Raw genomic sequence first — 17,454 nt, forward strand, 5'->3', positions numbered from 1 at the left:
TAGAAGGTTAGGGCATCTCAGTTTTTTTGAACATCATATATATTACTTAACTGAGCCAGCAGGCCGCCTCATTAAAAACCTTCCAGCCCCTTTAGGTACCCTGGAAGGAAAAGAGTGCGTCTGGTACCTGCTGCTCCTGATCAGTACAGAGTTACATCTTTCAGAACAAAAGGAAGAATGAAACTAGGAGGGGACTCATCCCATCTAACTACAGAATTTGAGGTGAAGCATATCTAGCTAATTCATGGGCCACTCTGTTAGCCTCTCTTTTACAATGAGTAAAATCAATAAAATCAAATTCTTGCGCCTTAGAGAAGCAATCATAGAGAATGGCCGAGTTAGGAGTCCATACTTCCACTTCTGATTTACAGGCTTGGATCACCTCAAGAGAATCAGACTCAACTGTAACTCTTGTCACTCCGATATCCAGAAGAAAAACCAAACCTTTGAGTAGAGTTAGGGCTTCCGCTGCCGCTGCATCATGTACATGCGATAATGGACAAGCTACGCCGGCAATTTCTTCACCACGATCATCTCTCAAGACCGCCCCAGCTGCTCCTGTACCGTTTGGGTGGAAAGAAGCATCAACATTCAATTTGTAAGTTCCACGAGAGGGCTTCTCCCATGTAATATCGCGCACCACACTAGATGCAGAAGCTGCAGGAACATAATTTGATGTTAGAGCCTGTATCGCAAAAGCTGTGCGCCTGGGTTCAGCAACATGTTCCCCCTTCACGATCTCCCTTCTTTGCCACCATAAGTACCAACATGTAACAGCTATAGTTTCCTTTAGCTTTAAATTTCCGAGAATTGGAGACTTTAGGGCATCTCAGTTAGATTAGAGGAGCAACGTTTTTCTATCTCTTAACTTCCTATATACATTTGCTCCTCTAATATTTAGCCGTTCATAACCAATCCTCTATACTTAAGCACCTAAAATATCTGCTATTACAAATTAAATTCTTAAATGTAACAAATCAGTTTTTCTAAAATTCAAACCCATCGAAATTCAAATTCATAACTAAGATTCAGCATGGAGATGTCAGTGATGCTCAGCAAGATCATTTTGGGTCTGATCATGCATACCATTGTCCCAGTGGTTCGGTGCATGTTGAGGAATTGCTAAATATTGTTCAGCATCAGGCTCATCGGGGTCTCCATTTGTGATACACCGAAAGTTCTCTGGCAATTCTCCCTCACCTTCATTGATCATGTTATGTCAGATGATGCAACATGTCATTGTTTTGCCATAGGACATGTGGGTTCGAATACTCAACACTTCCTTGAATTATTCCCAAGGATCTATCCACATATTTTCTTGTCGACTCTTGCATAATTGCGGAGTGAGTTCTCTTCTGTGTTCGAGGACGTGGTATTGTGTTCACAAATGTGGCCCATGTTGGGTAGATACCATCAACAAGGTAGTAACCCATCGTATAGTCGTGGCCATTGACTTCATAATTGGAAGGAGGAGTGACGAGGGTGCTCCCCGGCAATGCCCATCATGAGGGGCTTAGGGTTGACGGGATCCTGCAGGCTGACACGAGACATTAGATACCAAACAAACAGGGAGAGAGATTTACCCAGATTCGGGGCTCTCGATGAGGTAAAACCCTTACTTCCTGCTTGTCTGATCTTGATTATCGAATATATCAGGTTACAATGGGGTAGTCGATAGGCTGTGGTGGTTGTATCGTCGAGATGCTAAGATTCTAGGGTTCTAGCTCTTGACTTGCGGTGAATCTATGTGTTGAAGTTGTGTCTCAGTAGACCTCTCCTGGCCTTTATATAGCAGACCAGGTCTCGAGAGTTCTGTCCGGACTCGACTAGGTTACAAAGAGATCTATTCTAATCTTTCCTTGTATAGCGTCTTCTTGTCAAGAATCCTTCTTCGGGTGAGTCTCCTTCACTGGAACCGATGTATAGGCCCACCTTGGTTGTTGGGCAATCTTCATGGGCCCCTAGTTGGTCCGGAGGAGGTAGTCTAATGCTGGTTACCCGAAGGGTAATTCCCACATCAGTAGCCCCCGAGTGAGTGGCCGAAGTAAATCTTCGGGTAGGGACTATATTTTCCTTCATTCGAATGTCCATAGTTGTTGAAAAGACTTGATCCTTCTTCATCATTTTGGAGTCGAAACTGCTTGATTATCGGGAGCGCGTCCAGCGCTCCCGATGGGAGTAGCCCCCGGGTCTAGGGACGGATGCTTGCAACCGTGTGTAGACTCAAGTTGTACTACTCGAAGATTCCGATGCTGATGCTTTCTAAATTGCCTTCATCATCCGATATCTTTTTATATATCGGGTCTTCTAAAACTTCGAGTGAATCCAGTACGTAAGGAATAGGAGTAACTGATACGTCTCCAACGTATCTATAATTTCTTATGTTCCATGCTAGTTTTATGACAATACCTACATGTTTATTCATACTTTATATCATTTTTATGCATTTTCCGGTACTAACCTATTAACAAGATGCCGAAGCGCCAGTTCCTATTTTCAGCTGTTTTTGGTTTCAGAAACCCTACTGTTATCACCAGAATTGGACCGAGTCAGAGGTGGGCCGCGATCAAGATGGATTTGAAGATATATACATGGAAGAAATACGTGAATCGGCCTTTTATACCAAGTTGGGCTTGTTTGCCCATGTATCTGTAACATATTAGATCGCATCTTAGTTTAGAAGTTAGAATCTTACTCGTGCACGGTTTGGTGCACGCCCCACATTAGAAAGTCCCCTGGACTATAAATATGTATCTAGGGTTTATGGAATAAACAACAACCAACGTTCAACCACAAACAAATCTCGGCGCATCGCCAACTCCTTCGTCTCGAGGGTTTCTACCGGTAAGCATCATGCTGCCTAGATCGCATCTTGCGATCTAGGCAGCACAAGCTCCGCCCACGTTGTTCATGCGTTGCTCGTATCGAAGCCTTTTTGATGGCGAGCAACGTAGTTATCTTAGACATGTTAGGGTTAGCATTGTTCTTCATATTACATGCTTTCGTAGTGCAACCCTTGCATGTCTAGCCGCCCTTACACCTATCTTAGGTGTAGGGGCGGCACCCGCTTGATCATAGTTTAGTAGATCTGATCCGTTACAATTGCTCCTTGTTCTACAAGGATTAGTTTAATATCCGCAATAGTTAGGCCTTACAAAGGGTTGGAGGATCCAGCGGCGTGTAGGGTGGCGTTTGCTAGCCCTAGAAAGGATGTTCCGGGGATCAACCTCGTGTTGGTTTTTAGGCCCTGTCTAGGATCGGCTTACGGTCGCCGTGCGCGAGCGCGAGGCCCAATCGTGAGTAGGATGATCCGATTATGCGGTGAAAACCCCAGATCGTCGTAGATCTCATCAGCTTTACCTTGATCAAGCAGGACCACCATATATCCGGACACCTCGTCTGGATCATGGGTGGATCGGCTCTTTGAGCCGATTCACAGGATAACCTGAGAGCCGATCGAGGCTCGTATTTAATGTTTACGTGTGTGCCCTGCAGGAAACTAAGCGAGGCATCATCCACACCTTCCTGACCAGGTATAGGTCGGGTGGCACGCCCTTGCGGTTGGCATCGGCGCGTGCGACCAGGAGGCTTTGCGGGCCGTCGCTCCGAGGGACCGGGGCCAGCCCGCGGCCCTAGTTGTTCCCGGCTCTACGGTGTTGCCCGTCTCCGCCCGCCAGGGGGTTTCTGACGTCAACACATTCTGGCACGCCCGGTGGGACCGCCTTCGACATCCACAACATCGCCATCTACCTCCGAGATGGCGGAAGACACTCCGGTCACGTACGAGGATCTGCCTGATGAACTCAAGAAGAAACATGACGAGATCAAGGCAACCCTCGAAGCCGAGCTCATCGGCTCCTTCCACCGAACCCGCTCCCATGGCGTCAGGTGGAAGGGTTTCACACCGAAGGCGCGCTCGATGGAGTGGACCCGTCCGCCCCGTCGGAAGAACGCACCGAGTCGCCGCGGCGGGAGATCAACTACATGGTGGCTCATTCGCTGCACCGCCACTCTGAGAGCCTGGTGAACACCTTGGAGCGTGTCGCTCTGCGCGTCGTCAAGGAAATCATGAGTCACCGATACTCCCCGTCGGGACCGGCTCTGGGGACTTTCAAAGGAGAGATGCCACTCCAACCCCAGCCGTTCGCATGGGCAGCACCGGAACTGCCGAACTCATCGGCATACGTCGTCTACAAGATTGGTGGTGATCCTAGTGACTACCAATTCCTACCCGAGGCACCCAAGGAGATCCCGCACGGATACGCGTGCGCATACGTACCGGACCGCAACGCCCGGGCACTCTCGAACCAGGCTGCAATATCGGGGCCTCCGGAACGGCAGGAGGAACGTCGTGAGCCGATCCCGAGAAGCAATCATGGCCGGCTAAGTACGCCACCCCGACGAACCTCCAAAGCCCAGCTCCTGCAGTTGGCTTAGAACCGGAAAAGCAAGCATGGCTGGTTAAGTATGCCACCCCGGCGAATCTTCGTGGTTCGACACCTTCAGCCATCACGGCGGATCAGATTTGTGCAATTCGAAAGATCGGCTTCGGCATGATGCCGAAAAGGAAGGCGTTCGGCTACACCAAGCCGTACCCCAACAGCTACGAACTGATCCCGCTGCCACCCAAATATCGGCTCCCGGACTTCACGAAGTTTAGTGGATCAGATGGGTCCAGCTCCATCGAGCATGTGAGCCGATATTTGGCACAGCTGGGCACGATCTCGGCGTCAGACGAGTTGCGCGTGAGGTTCTTCGCACAGTCCCTCACAGGATCGGCTTTCGGGTGGTACACATCGCTACCACCGAACTCCATCCAGACTTGGAAGCAGCTTGGAAGAGCAGTTCCATGAGCAGTATCACTCGGAGGCTTCCGATGTTGGGATTGCCGATCTAGCGCAAGTACGACGAAGCGCGGGAGACAGATGGCGAATACGTCCGGCGCTTCGAGACCATTAGGAACCGATGCTTTTCGGCTCATATAAGTGAAAAAGAAGCGACCGAGTTGGCGGTGGTGGGTCTCTCATCATCAATCAAGGACGTGGCCTCCCAAGCAGATTACCCTTCATTGGCGCACATGGTGCGAAGTCGTCGACATATGAACAGCGCCACCCGGATGTTTACCGAGGACAAATTCAAGCGGGTGGTGACCGTAGTTGAGGCAGTACGAAGATGAAGGTGCCATGGGAGATCAGGAGGTAGCAGTGGCTGAATGGACTCGAGCGACAGGCCCCGTGACCTGCAAATGGGTGAAGCCACAAGGCCCTCCAAAAGGGTTCGACTTCGACGTGACCAAGACGGAGCAGATTTTCGATCTCTTGCTCACGGAGAAGCATATAAAGGTACCCGAAGGCCACAAGTTCCCCACGGTGCAAGAGCTGAACGGAAGGCCATACTGCAAATGGCATAACACGTTCTCCCACACCACCAACGACCGCAGGTGTGGCGGCGACAGATCCAAATGGCGATAGAAAACGGACGGTTGATTTTCAACCAATACGCCATGAAGGTCGACACACACCCCTTCCCCGCCGTAAACATGGTGGAGTATGCTTACCATGGAGGATGCCAGCCCGGATTTCTCGTGCCAAATCAATATGGTAGATCTTGGACACCACGCCGGCAAGGATGGAGATGAGGGCAGACTGCTCTCATAGCAAAGAAACAGAGGAAGCCGCTCCACGCGATCGGCTCCGCCAAGACGGCAAGCGCTACGTCACAGAGGGAGAAGTGAAGAACATAAGATATCAGCGACCTCGCTGTGATCACCTCCTCAACAAGTATGTGAGTCAGTACGACCAACGCCGACGGTCCGGCCGATGATGATGAAAGAGATCGTCCGGCCGGAGAAGCCGAAGACATCGTCGGCATAATCGCGATGAGGAGGAGCACGAGCGTTGTGCCAAGGGAAAGGCAAGGGAGCAAGACGACGAGGACAGTGCATCGGGATTGTCCCTTCTTCGAGCAATCGCTGGGATTCGAGAATGAGCCGATTGCCAACAATCGGCAATTGCCCGTAATGCAACCGCAAGAAGAAGGAGGCAGCCAACGTGTCCGTGTTCGAGCGCTTGGGACCTCTCCCGCCACAGAGCAAACGAGCTGAGTCCCTCGGTTGAAAGATCTCGAAGATTCGGAAGACGAGGGAGAAGAAGAAGACAGGTATCACCGGCCAAGGTGGTGCCCCGATGGACTCAGCCGTTCCCGTAAACGCAGGGTTCAACGATTGCGCGGCCTGAAAGAAGCCGAGAGGTTATACTTGCATACATTGAGGAAGGCAAGGCCTGATTTGGCTGCGAAGGTTCAGCGAACCCTGGATGAAGAGGGTCGTCCACGGAAAATGGAGGATCCAGCGGCGTGTAGGGTGGCGTTTGCTAGCCCTAGAAAGGATGTTCCGGGGATCAACCTCGTGTTGGTTTTTAGGCCCTGTCTAGGATCGGCTTACGGTCGCCGTGCGCGAGCGCGAGGCCCAATCGTGAGTAGGATGATCCGATTATGCGGTGAAAACCCCAGATCGTCGTAGATCTCATCGGCTTTACCTTGATCAAGCGGGACCACCATATATCCGGACACCTCGTCCGGATCATGGGTGGATCGGCTCTTTGAGCCGATTCACGAGATAACCCGAGAGCCGATCGAGGCTCGTATTTAATGTTTACGTGTGTGCCCTGCGCAGAAACTAAGCGAGGCATCATCCACACCTTCCCGACCGGGTATAGGTCGGGTGGCACGCCCTTGCGGCTGGCATCGGCGCGTGCGACCAGGAGGCTTTGCGGGCCGTCGCTCCGAGGGACCGGGGCCGGCCGCAGCCCTAGTTGTTCCCGGCTCTACGGTGTTGCCCGTCTCTCGCCCGCCGGGGGTTTCGACGTCAACACATTCTCGGCACGCCCGGTGGGACCGCCTTCGACATCCACAACATCGCCATCTACCTCCGAGATGGCGGAAGACACTCCGGTCACGTACGAGGATCCGCTCGATGAACTCAAGAAGAAACATGACGAGATCAAGGCAACCCTCGAAGCCGAGCTCATCGGCTCCTTCCACCGAACCCGCTCCCATGGCGTCGGGTGGAAGGGTTTCACACCCGAAGGCGCGCTCGATGGAGTGGACCTGTCCGCCCCGTCAGAAGAACGCACCAGGTCGCTGCGGCAGGAGATCAACTACATGGTGGCTCATTCGCCGCACCGCCACTCTGAGAGCCTGGTGAACACCTTGGAGCGTGTCGCTCTGCGCGTCGTCAAGGAAATCATGAGTCACCGATACTCCCCGTCGGGACCGGCTCTGGGGACTTTCAAAGGAGAGATGCCACTCCAACCCCAGCCGTTCGCATGGGCAGCACCGGAACCGCCGAACTCATCGGCATACGTCGTCTACAAGATTGGTGGTGATCCTAGTGACTACCAATTCCTACCCGAGGCACCCAAGGAGATCCCGCACGGATACGCGTGCGCATACGTACCGGACCGCAACACCCGGGCACTCTCGAACCAGGCTGCAATATCGGGGGCCTCCGGAACGGCAGGAGGAACGTCGGGAGCCGATCCCGAGAAGCAATCATGGCCGGCTAAGTACGCCACCCCGACGAACCTCCAAAGCCCAGCTCCTGCAGCTTGTCTTAGAACCGGAAAAGCAAGCATGGCTGGTTAAGTATGCCACCCCGGCGAATCTTCGGGGTTCGACACCTTCAGCCATCACGGCGGATCAGATTTGTGCAATTCGAAAGATCGGTTCGGCATGATGCCGAAAAGGAAGGCGTTCGGCTACACCAAGCCGTACCCCAACAGCTACGAACCGATCCCGCCGCCACCCAAATATCGGCTCCCGGACTTCACGAAGTTTAGTGGATCGGATGGGTCCAGCTCCATCGAGCATGTGAGCCGATATTTGGCACAGCTCGGGCACGATCTCAGCGTCGACGAGTTGCGCGTGAGGTTCTTCGCACGATCCCTCACAGGATCGGCTTTCGGGTGGTACACATCGCTACCACCGAACTCCATCCGGACTTGGAAGCAGATTGGAAGAGCAGTTCCATGAGCAAGTATCACTCGAGGCTTCCGATGTTGGGATTGCCGATCTAGCGCAAGTACGACGAAGCGCGGGAGACGATGGCGAGAATACGTCCAGCGCTTCAGGACCATTAGGAACCGATGCTTTTCGGCTCATATAAGTGAAAAGAAGCGAGTCGAGTTGGCGGTGGTGGGTCTCTCATCATCAATCAAGGACGTGGCCTCCCAAGCGAGATTACCCTTCATTGGCGCACATGGTGCAGAGCCGTCAGCATATGAACGAGCGCCACCCGGATGTTTACCAGGACAAATTCAAGCGGGTGGTGACCGTGGTTGAGGCAGTACGAAGATGAAGGTGCCATGGGAGATCAGGAGGTAGCAGTGGCTGAATGGACTCGAGCGACAGGCCCCGTGACCTGCAAATGGGTGAAGCCACAAGGCCCTCCAAAAGGGTTCGACTTCGACGTGACCAAGACGGAGCAGATTTTCGATCTCTTGCTCACGAAGAAGCATATAAAGGTACCCGAAGGCCACAAGTTCCCCACGGTGCAAGAGCTGAACGGAAGGCCATACTGCAAATGGCATAACACGTTCTCCCACACCACCAACGACTGCAGGGTGTGGCGGCAGCAGATCCAAATGGCGATAAAAAACGGACGGTTGATTTTCAACCAATACGCCATGAAGGTCGACACACACCCCTTCCCCGCCGTAAACATGGTGGAGTATGCTTACCATGGAGGATGCCAGCCGGATTTCTCGTGCCAAATCAATATGGTAGATCTTGGACACCACGCTGGCAAGGATGGAGATGAGGGCAGCTCGCTCTCATAGCAAAGATACGAGAGGAAGCCGCTCCACGCGATCGGCTCCGCCAAGACGGCAAGCGCTACGTCACGGAGGGAGAAGTGAAGAACATAAGATATCGGCGACCTCTCTCCGATCACCTCCTCAACAAGTATGTGAGTCGAGTACGACCAACGCCGACGGTCCAGACGATGATGATGAAAGAGATCGTCCGCCGGAGAAGCCGGAAGACATCGTCGGCATAATCGCGATGAGGAGGAGCACGAGCGTTGTGCCAAGGGAAAGGCAAGGGAGCAAGACGACGAGGACAGGCACCGGGATTGTCCCTTCTTCGAGCACTCGCTGGGATTCAGGAATGAGCCGATTGCCAACAATCGGCAATTGCCCAGAATGTAACCGCAAGAAGAAGGAGGCAGCCAACGTGTCCGTGTTCGAGCGCTTGGGACCTCTCCCGCCACGGAGCAAACGAGCTGAGTCCCCTCGGTTGAAGGATCTCGAAGATTCAGAAGACGAGGGAGAAGAAGAAGACAGGTATCACCGGCCAAGGTGGTGCCCCGATGGACTCGGCCGTTCCCGTAAACGCAGGGTTCAACGATTGCGCGGCCTGGAGGAAGCCGAGAGGTTATACTTGCATACATTGAGGAAGGCAAGGCCTGATTTGGCTGCGAAGGTTCAGCGAACCCTGGATGAAGAGGGTCGTCCACGGAAAATGGAGTGGCGCCCCAAGCAAAGGAAAGCCGATGACGAAACATCGGCCGGCACAAACATGGTGCTCGTTCTTCCGACGAAGCTTAGTGCTCCACGATTACACGATGCACTCAAGGTGGGCGACAAGCAAGCGCACCAACACGATGAAGTCAGAGATTGGGCTGGTTTTATCTACCGGCCTGAACGAGTAGCAAGAGCACGTCAAGGAGCAAACATGGCGAGGCTGATCCTTGTGATCGGCCCCAAAAAAATTATGAAGGGAACTTACAAAACCTTCACCGAGCAAGCAACGTGGAGGCCGATTCCAGCAATCGGCCAAAATTATCCTCACCCACCATTCTGCCTGGGTTTAACATGTTATCCAACAGAGCCGATACCATCAATTCTCGTGACAGAATCGGCTCGGGGGGCACCCAGGTGGATAAAACACGAGGATATGCAACGGAAGCGTCTCATTCTCATCCTTTGATGATGGGTATTGGAGTATGGGGGCCGATACACAAATCGGCCGAAAATTCAAAAATTTTCAAGCATAGCCGATGCAGCAGACATCGACTCAAGAGGTGGAATGGAGCAGGAAGTGGACCACGAAGGGAGAACTCCTCAATGGAGTGGTTCAAAGGATTAAGGGCTCGGATCCTCTCTTCGAAAACAACGCCAAGAGCGACCTGGATGTGCGAATCAGGGTAAGGGAGGAACTGATCTGATCTGCAAGGCGCAAGAAGTAGATTGAAGAAGCTCGGGGGGCAGTTCACCCCGAAGGTTCTCTTCTTGGGGCTACGTCATGAGTTAAGGCTAATGTCGGCACATGTGGCTGATTCGCCTTGATTAAGGCTCGGGGGGCAGCTCGCCCTAAAGGTCTTTGATCTGGGGAGCCGATTTGGTTGGAATCGGCTAGCCCTACGACACAACTGGTCTGAAGAGTGGTGTTCTGTTACAGAGTCATCAGTTTGAGCATCCAGGACAGTTCCAGGGCTCTTCTGAAGTCGCCTGCTCAAAGATCAAGTCGCCAGCTTACTAAGATCGGCTGTGCCATCGTCATCGGCAGAGCTAGCTAGCTTGGAGGGATGGCTAAATTAGCCTGGCTCGCAGATTATCATGAAACTGATGCGTTGCCATCAGTCACTAAGCATGGATTAGGCCAGCAGTCGACAAACTCAGCATGAAAGAAATCGGCGAAATCAAGTTAAGGGAATTCTTCATTAATTTTGGGATTTCTTACAATGGAGAGCCGATTGATCGAGGAAGGAAGAACAAAAGAAGGGTCTATTGACCAATCTACTACTGCTAGGCCTATACTATTAGATCCTAGTCTACGGGCCATCACTGCCCTCATCGTCATCCTCAGAACTCTCATCGGCACCGCCGCCGATGGGCTCCTCGTCGCTACTCCCGTAGCCCTCCACGGGGGCTTCATCCCCGTCTTCGTCGTCGCTGCTGTCGTCGTCCCACCACATGCGGAGGCGTTTCGCCGGCGGGTAGCCCTCGAGGGAGTCGTCGTCGTCTTCTTCTCCCTCTTCTTCAGAGGTGGGGCAGCCGTCCCAGGAGAACTAGTCGTCCTCGCTTTTTGGCTCCAGTTCCCCGTCGGCGAGGAACTGAAGATCTTCATCCCCGCTGGTCAAGGACTTGTCGTCCTCGGACCAAATGGAGGAGGCATGGCTCTCCTCGTCCCAGTCTTCCGGGGCACGAATTTCCGGCGGCGTCTCGCGGGAGGAGTCGGACCCGTAGGAAAACTCGGAGGAAGAGGAAGAAGACATGGCGGCACAGAGGGTTTTTTTGGTACTAATGCGAGGAGGACGAAGGAGACGCAAGCTGTTTAGAACGGTTAAATAAAGGGGATATGAGAGAGATTCAATGCCACAGCAGTTTCCGAGGAGATGTTGCCCAACAGGTTTTGCGGCCACGTGGAGAAGTGGAAGGGGCAAGGCATCATGATGGGGATTCTGCGGCAGCTTCGCTCCGCCACGACATGACCCGACGAAAGAAAGCGTAATGATTTTGGAAATGTCATTTCCAAAACCAGGGGGCATGTGTTATCACCGAATTTGACCGAGTCGAGGGTGGGCCGCGATCAAGATGGATTTGAAGATATATACATGGAAGAAATACGTGAATCGGCCTTTTATACCAAGTTGGGCTTGTTTGCCCATGTATCTGTAACATATTAGATCGCATCTTAGTTTAGAAGTTAGAATCTTACTCGTGCACGGTTTGGTGCACGCCCACATTAGAAAGTCCCCTGGACTATAAATATGTATCTAGGGTTTATGGAATAAACAACAACCAACGTTCAACCACAAACAAATCTCGGCGCATCGCCAACTCCTTCGTCTCGAGGGTTTCTACCGGTAAGCATCATGCCGCCTAGATCGCATCTTGCGATCTAGGCAGCACAAGCCTGCCCACGTTGTTCATGCGTTGCTCGTATCGAAGCCTTTTTGATGGCGAGCAACGTAGTTATCTTAGACATGTTAGGGTTAGCATTGTTCTTCATATTACATGCTTTCGTAGTGCAACCCTTGCATGTCTAGCCGCCCTTACACCTATCTTAGGTGTAGGGGCGGCACCCCGCTTGATCATAGTTTAGTAGATCTGATCCGTTACGATTGCTCCTTGTTCTACAAGGATTAGTTTAATATCCGCAATAGTTAGGCCTTACAAAGGGTTGGAGGATCCAGCGGCGTGTAGGGTGGCGTTTGCTAGCCCTAGAAAGGATGTTCCGGGATCAACCTCGTGTTGGTTTTTAGGCCCTGTCTAGGATCGGCTTACGGTCGCCGTGCGCGAGCGCGAGGCCCAATCGTGAGTAGGATGATCCGATTATGCGGTGAAAACCCCAGATCGTCGTAGATCTCATCAGCTTTACCTTGATCAAGCAGGACCACCATATATCCGGACACCTCGTCTGGATCATGGGTGGATCGGCTCTTTGAGCCGATTCACAGGATAACCTGAGAGCCGATCGAGGCTCGTATTTAATGTTTACGTGTGTGCCCTGCGGAGAAACTAAGCGAGGCATCATCCACACCTTCCCGACCGTGTATAGGTCAGGTGGCACGCCCTTGCGGTTGGCATCGGCGCGTGCGACCAGGAGGCTTTGCGGGCCGTCGCTCTGAGGGACTGGGGCCAGCCGCAGCCCTAGTTGTTCCCGGCTCTACGGTGTTGCCCGTCTCTGCCCGCCAGGGGGTTTCTGACGTCAACACCTACACAGGAAATATTCTCGGAATTGGACGAAACAAAAGCCCACGGCCCTATTTTCCACGGAGGATTCCAGAACATCGAAGAAGAGTCGGAGGCGGCCAGCAGGGGGGCCACCCCATAGGGCGGCGCGGCCTACCCCCCTGGCGCGCCCGAGTGTGGGGAGCCCACCCCGGCTCCCCGACGCTGCCTCTTCGCCTATATATTCCTTCGTATCGGAAAACCCTAGTACCGAGAGCCACGATACGAGAAAAGTTCCCAGACGCCGCCGCCGTCAACCCCATCTCGGGGGGTTCTGAAGATCACCTCTGGCACCCTGCCGAAGAGGGGAATCATCACCGGAGGGCTCTACATCACCATGCCCGCCTCCGGACTGATGCGTGAGTAGTTCATCCTTGGACTATGGGTCCAAAGCAGTAGCTAGATGGTTGTCTTCTCCTATTGTGTCATCATGTTTAGATCTTGTGAGCTGCCTATCATGATCAAGATCATCTATTTGTAATGCTACATGTTGTGTTTGTTGGGATCCGATGAATATGGAATACTACGTCAAATTGATTATTGATCTATCATATATGCTATTTATGATCTTGCATGCTCTTCGTTGCTAGTAGAGGCTCTGGCCAAGTTGATACTTGTAACTCCAAGATGGGGTATTTATGCTAGATAGTGGGTTCATGCCTCCATTGAATCTGGGACGATGATAGAAAGTTCTAAGGTTGTGGATGTGTCGTTGCCACTAGGGATAAAACATCAATGCTTTGTCTAAGGATATTTGTATTGTTTACATTACGCACAGTACTTAATGCAATTGTCTGTTGTTTGCAACTTAATACCGGAAGGGGTGCGGATGCTAACCCGAAGGTGGACTTTTTAGGCATAGATGCATGCTGGATAGCGGTCTATGTTCTTTGTCGTAATGCCCTAAGTCAATCTCATAGTAGTCATCATGATATGTATGTGCATTGTTATGCCCTCTCTATTTGTCAATTGCCCAACTGTAATTTGTTCACCCAACATGTTATTTATCTTATTGGAGAGACACCACTAGTGAACCGTGGACCCCGGTCCATTCTTTTACATCTGAAATACAACCTACTGCAATCATTGTTCTCTGTTGTTCTTTGCAAGCAAACATCATTCTCCACACCATACGTTTAATCCTTTGTTTTCATCAAGCCGGTGAGATTGACAACCTCATGATGACCCACAAGTATAGGGGGTGTATCGTAGTACTTTCGATAAATAAGAGTGTCGAACCCAACGAGGAGCAGAAGGTGTTGACAAGCAGTTTCGATGAAGGATTCACTGTAAATGCTCACAGACAAGTATTCAGGGGGTTTCAATATAGCAGTTGAATAAAGTACAAGTAAGTAAAGTGCGAGAAAAATAATTGCAGCGAGTGGCCCAATCCTTTTTAGCACAAAGGACAAGCCGGTTTGTTTACTTATAATGACCAAACGTTCTTGAGGACACACGGGAATTTAGTCTAGTGCTTTCGCTTCATATAGCTGATTAATCTTCGTTGTTTTGATAAGTGTTGTGTGGGTGAACCTATGCTAATGCACCGCCCTTCCTAGGACTAATACATACTTGTGATTATACCCCTTGCAAGCATCCGCAAATACAAGAAAGTAATTAAGATAAATCTAACCACAACCTTAAACTCTGAGATCCTGCTATCCCTCCTACATCGATATACCAACGGAGGTTTAGGTTTCTGTCACTCCGGCAACCCCGCAATTAGCAAACAAATACAAGATGTATTCCCCTAGGCCCATAAGTGGTGAAGTATCATGTAGTCGACGTTCACATGACACCACTAGAAGAATAACACCACAACTTAAATATCATAACATTGAATACTAACCAACATAATTCACTACTAACATTTAGACTTCACCCATGTCCTCAAGAACTAAACGAACTACTCACGAGACATCATATGGAACATGATCAGAGGTGATATGATGATGAATAACAATCTGAACATAAACCTTGGTTCAATGGTTTCACTCAATAGCATCAATAACAAGTAGAAATCAATACCGGGAGAGTTTCCCCTATCAAACAACCAATATCCAACCCTAATTGTTACAGCGGTGACGAGGTGCAGCGGTGGAGATGGCGGTGATGATGATGAAGATGATGGTGATGATGATGGAGATGATGTCCAGCTCGATGACGGTGACGAGGGCGTCGATTTCCCCTCCGGAGGGGAATTTCCCGGCGGATTTCAGCCTCGCCGGAGAGCTCTTTTCTCTCGGGTGTTTTCCGCCCCGCGAGGCGGCTGTGACTCTTCGCGACTATCCTCCGGAGCTTAGGTTTTCGGGACGAAGAAGTACGCGAAGGAGAGGAGGCCGAGAGGGGCCGTGGGCCCCTCCCCACATGGCGGCGCGACCGGGCAGTGGCCCGCGCCGGCCTATGAGGGGGCCCATGGCCGCCCTCCTCGGCTCCCCCTTTTGGCTACCTCCGTCTTCCGGAAAAATAGGATTTTCGGTATAATTCCCGTTAGTTGTTGATCTTCCGAAATATTGCATTCGACGGTGCTTTTTCCAAGCAGAATCCCGACTCCGGTGCGCGATTCTCCAATAATCATGAAACATGCAAAATAGATGAAATAACATAAGTATCATCTCTAAATATGAAAAGATATCAATGAATAACAAGTAAATTATGATATAAAATAGTGATGCAAAATGGACGTATCAACTCCCCCAAGCTTAGACTTCGCTTGTCCCCAAGCGAAACCGAGCTCGTAGAACAAGACCACATGTTTATGGAGTGAAGAGTCGATAAATAAAATACGGACAAGAAGCATCATATCAATTCACACAAGACATTCTAGTAGACAACTTCCTCATATAATTCAACTTGAAACAAGTAGAAGGTAATCACAAATAAAGGTGCATAAGAAATCAATATTGGTAATGGCAAACTTCGTTCTTGGTCAGAGAACAGTTAACAGATTATACTTATCTATTGAGAAGTGCTCTCATATTAAAGCTTATAATAAACTTGAATACTCAATCATAGTAATCTTCTCATAATCATTGATAACTTTCAAAGCTATATTCATTCAGATAAAACTTGTACTAAACAAGGAAGAATAAAAGGCATGATTAAGTAGATCACAATATAGATGGTTGGATCACAACAACTCAATTGCTTGCTTAAGATGGAAGGAAATAGGTTTACTGACTCAACATAAAGTAAAAGAAAGGCCCTTCGCAGAGGGAAGCAGGGATTAAATCATGTGCTAGAGCTTTTTGAGTTTTGAAATCATATGAAGAGCATAAAAGTAAAGTTTTGAGAGGTGTTTGTTGTCGTCAACGAATGGTAGCGGGTACTCTAACCCCCTTGCCAAACAGACTTTCAAAGAGCGGCTCCCATGAAGGATGTCATCTCTACCAGCAAGGCAGATCATCCCTCTTCTCTTTTGTTTACACATGCATTTTAGTTTATTTAAGGATGACACTCCCCCCAACCTTTGCTTACACAAGCCATGGCTAACCGAATCCTCGGGTGCCTTCAAACAATCTCATACCATGGAGGAGTGTCTATTGCAAAATTAAGTTGCTTACTGATGAATCAGGGCAAAACATGTGAAGAGAGTTATTAATGAAAGTTGATTAATTGGGGCTGGGAACCCCGTTGCCAGCTCTTTTGCAAAATTATAGGATAAGTGGATGAAGCCACTAGTCCATTAGTGAAAGTTGCTCAACAAGATTGAAAGATAAAACACCACATACTTCCTCATGAGCTATAAAACATTGACACAAATAGGGAGTAATAACTTTTTGAATTGTTTAAAGGTAGCACATGAAGTATTTACTTGGAATGGCAGGGAAATACCACATAGTAGGTAGTTATGGTGGACACTGATGGCATAGGTTTGGTTTAAGGGTTTGGATGCACGAGAAGCAATCCCTCTCAGTACAGGTTTTTAGCTAGCAAGGTTAATTCCCAAGCATAAGAGTTGAGGGAAACAAGCAAATATACATGTGATAGAAACAATCATACATCTTCCTTGTAAGCACAAACAATTTTAACTTCGGAATACTAAGCTAGGAACTAACAAGAAAGATAATAACATATCTACATGTATTTCCTCTCTTCTACTTAAACTCAAAGTGTTGTTGCTATTGACCAATGCTAAGTTTGCCAAAACCAAATAGATTTACTCAATGCTCCCAAAGTGATACCAATACTAACAACAAGATCAATCATATAATAGAAATTGCAAACTAAAATAAGATGTGCAATATGTAAATGATAAGACTTCTCATTAATATTCCATAACGATAAGTCACACCAAGGGATACATAGATAACCAACTAAAGAGAGATACTTCCATACCGCAACACATCTTATATGATAACTTCCCTACTCATGATATGACACTACTTGATAATAAAAAGGTAAAAGATAGTGATGATGTGATACCGCGACACTCCCCCAAGCTTGGAACAAACCAAGGGGGTGCCAATACCGATGATGAATTACTCCTTCGGTGGTGGTGAATTCTTCCCATCATTAGACTTCCAAGGAAGAGGCTCTCCATCAACAAACGACATCTTGGTCTCAGGAATCCTGAAACTAGCAGCATAGCTTATGTGTTTAAACCTGTTTTCATACTCAGAGTTTTGATTTTGAACATCATAGAGTTGAGCTTGGAGTTTGTTGGTGGTGTCGTGAAGTGAGAGGATATCGTTCCACGGCTTTGCGGTCTCCTTCTCGT

Source organism: Lolium rigidum, chromosome 3, assembly GCF_022539505.1.
Source record: "Lolium rigidum isolate FL_2022 chromosome 3, APGP_CSIRO_Lrig_0.1, whole genome shotgun sequence".
Lineage (NCBI taxonomy): Eukaryota > Viridiplantae > Streptophyta > Magnoliopsida > Poales > Poaceae > Lolium > Lolium rigidum.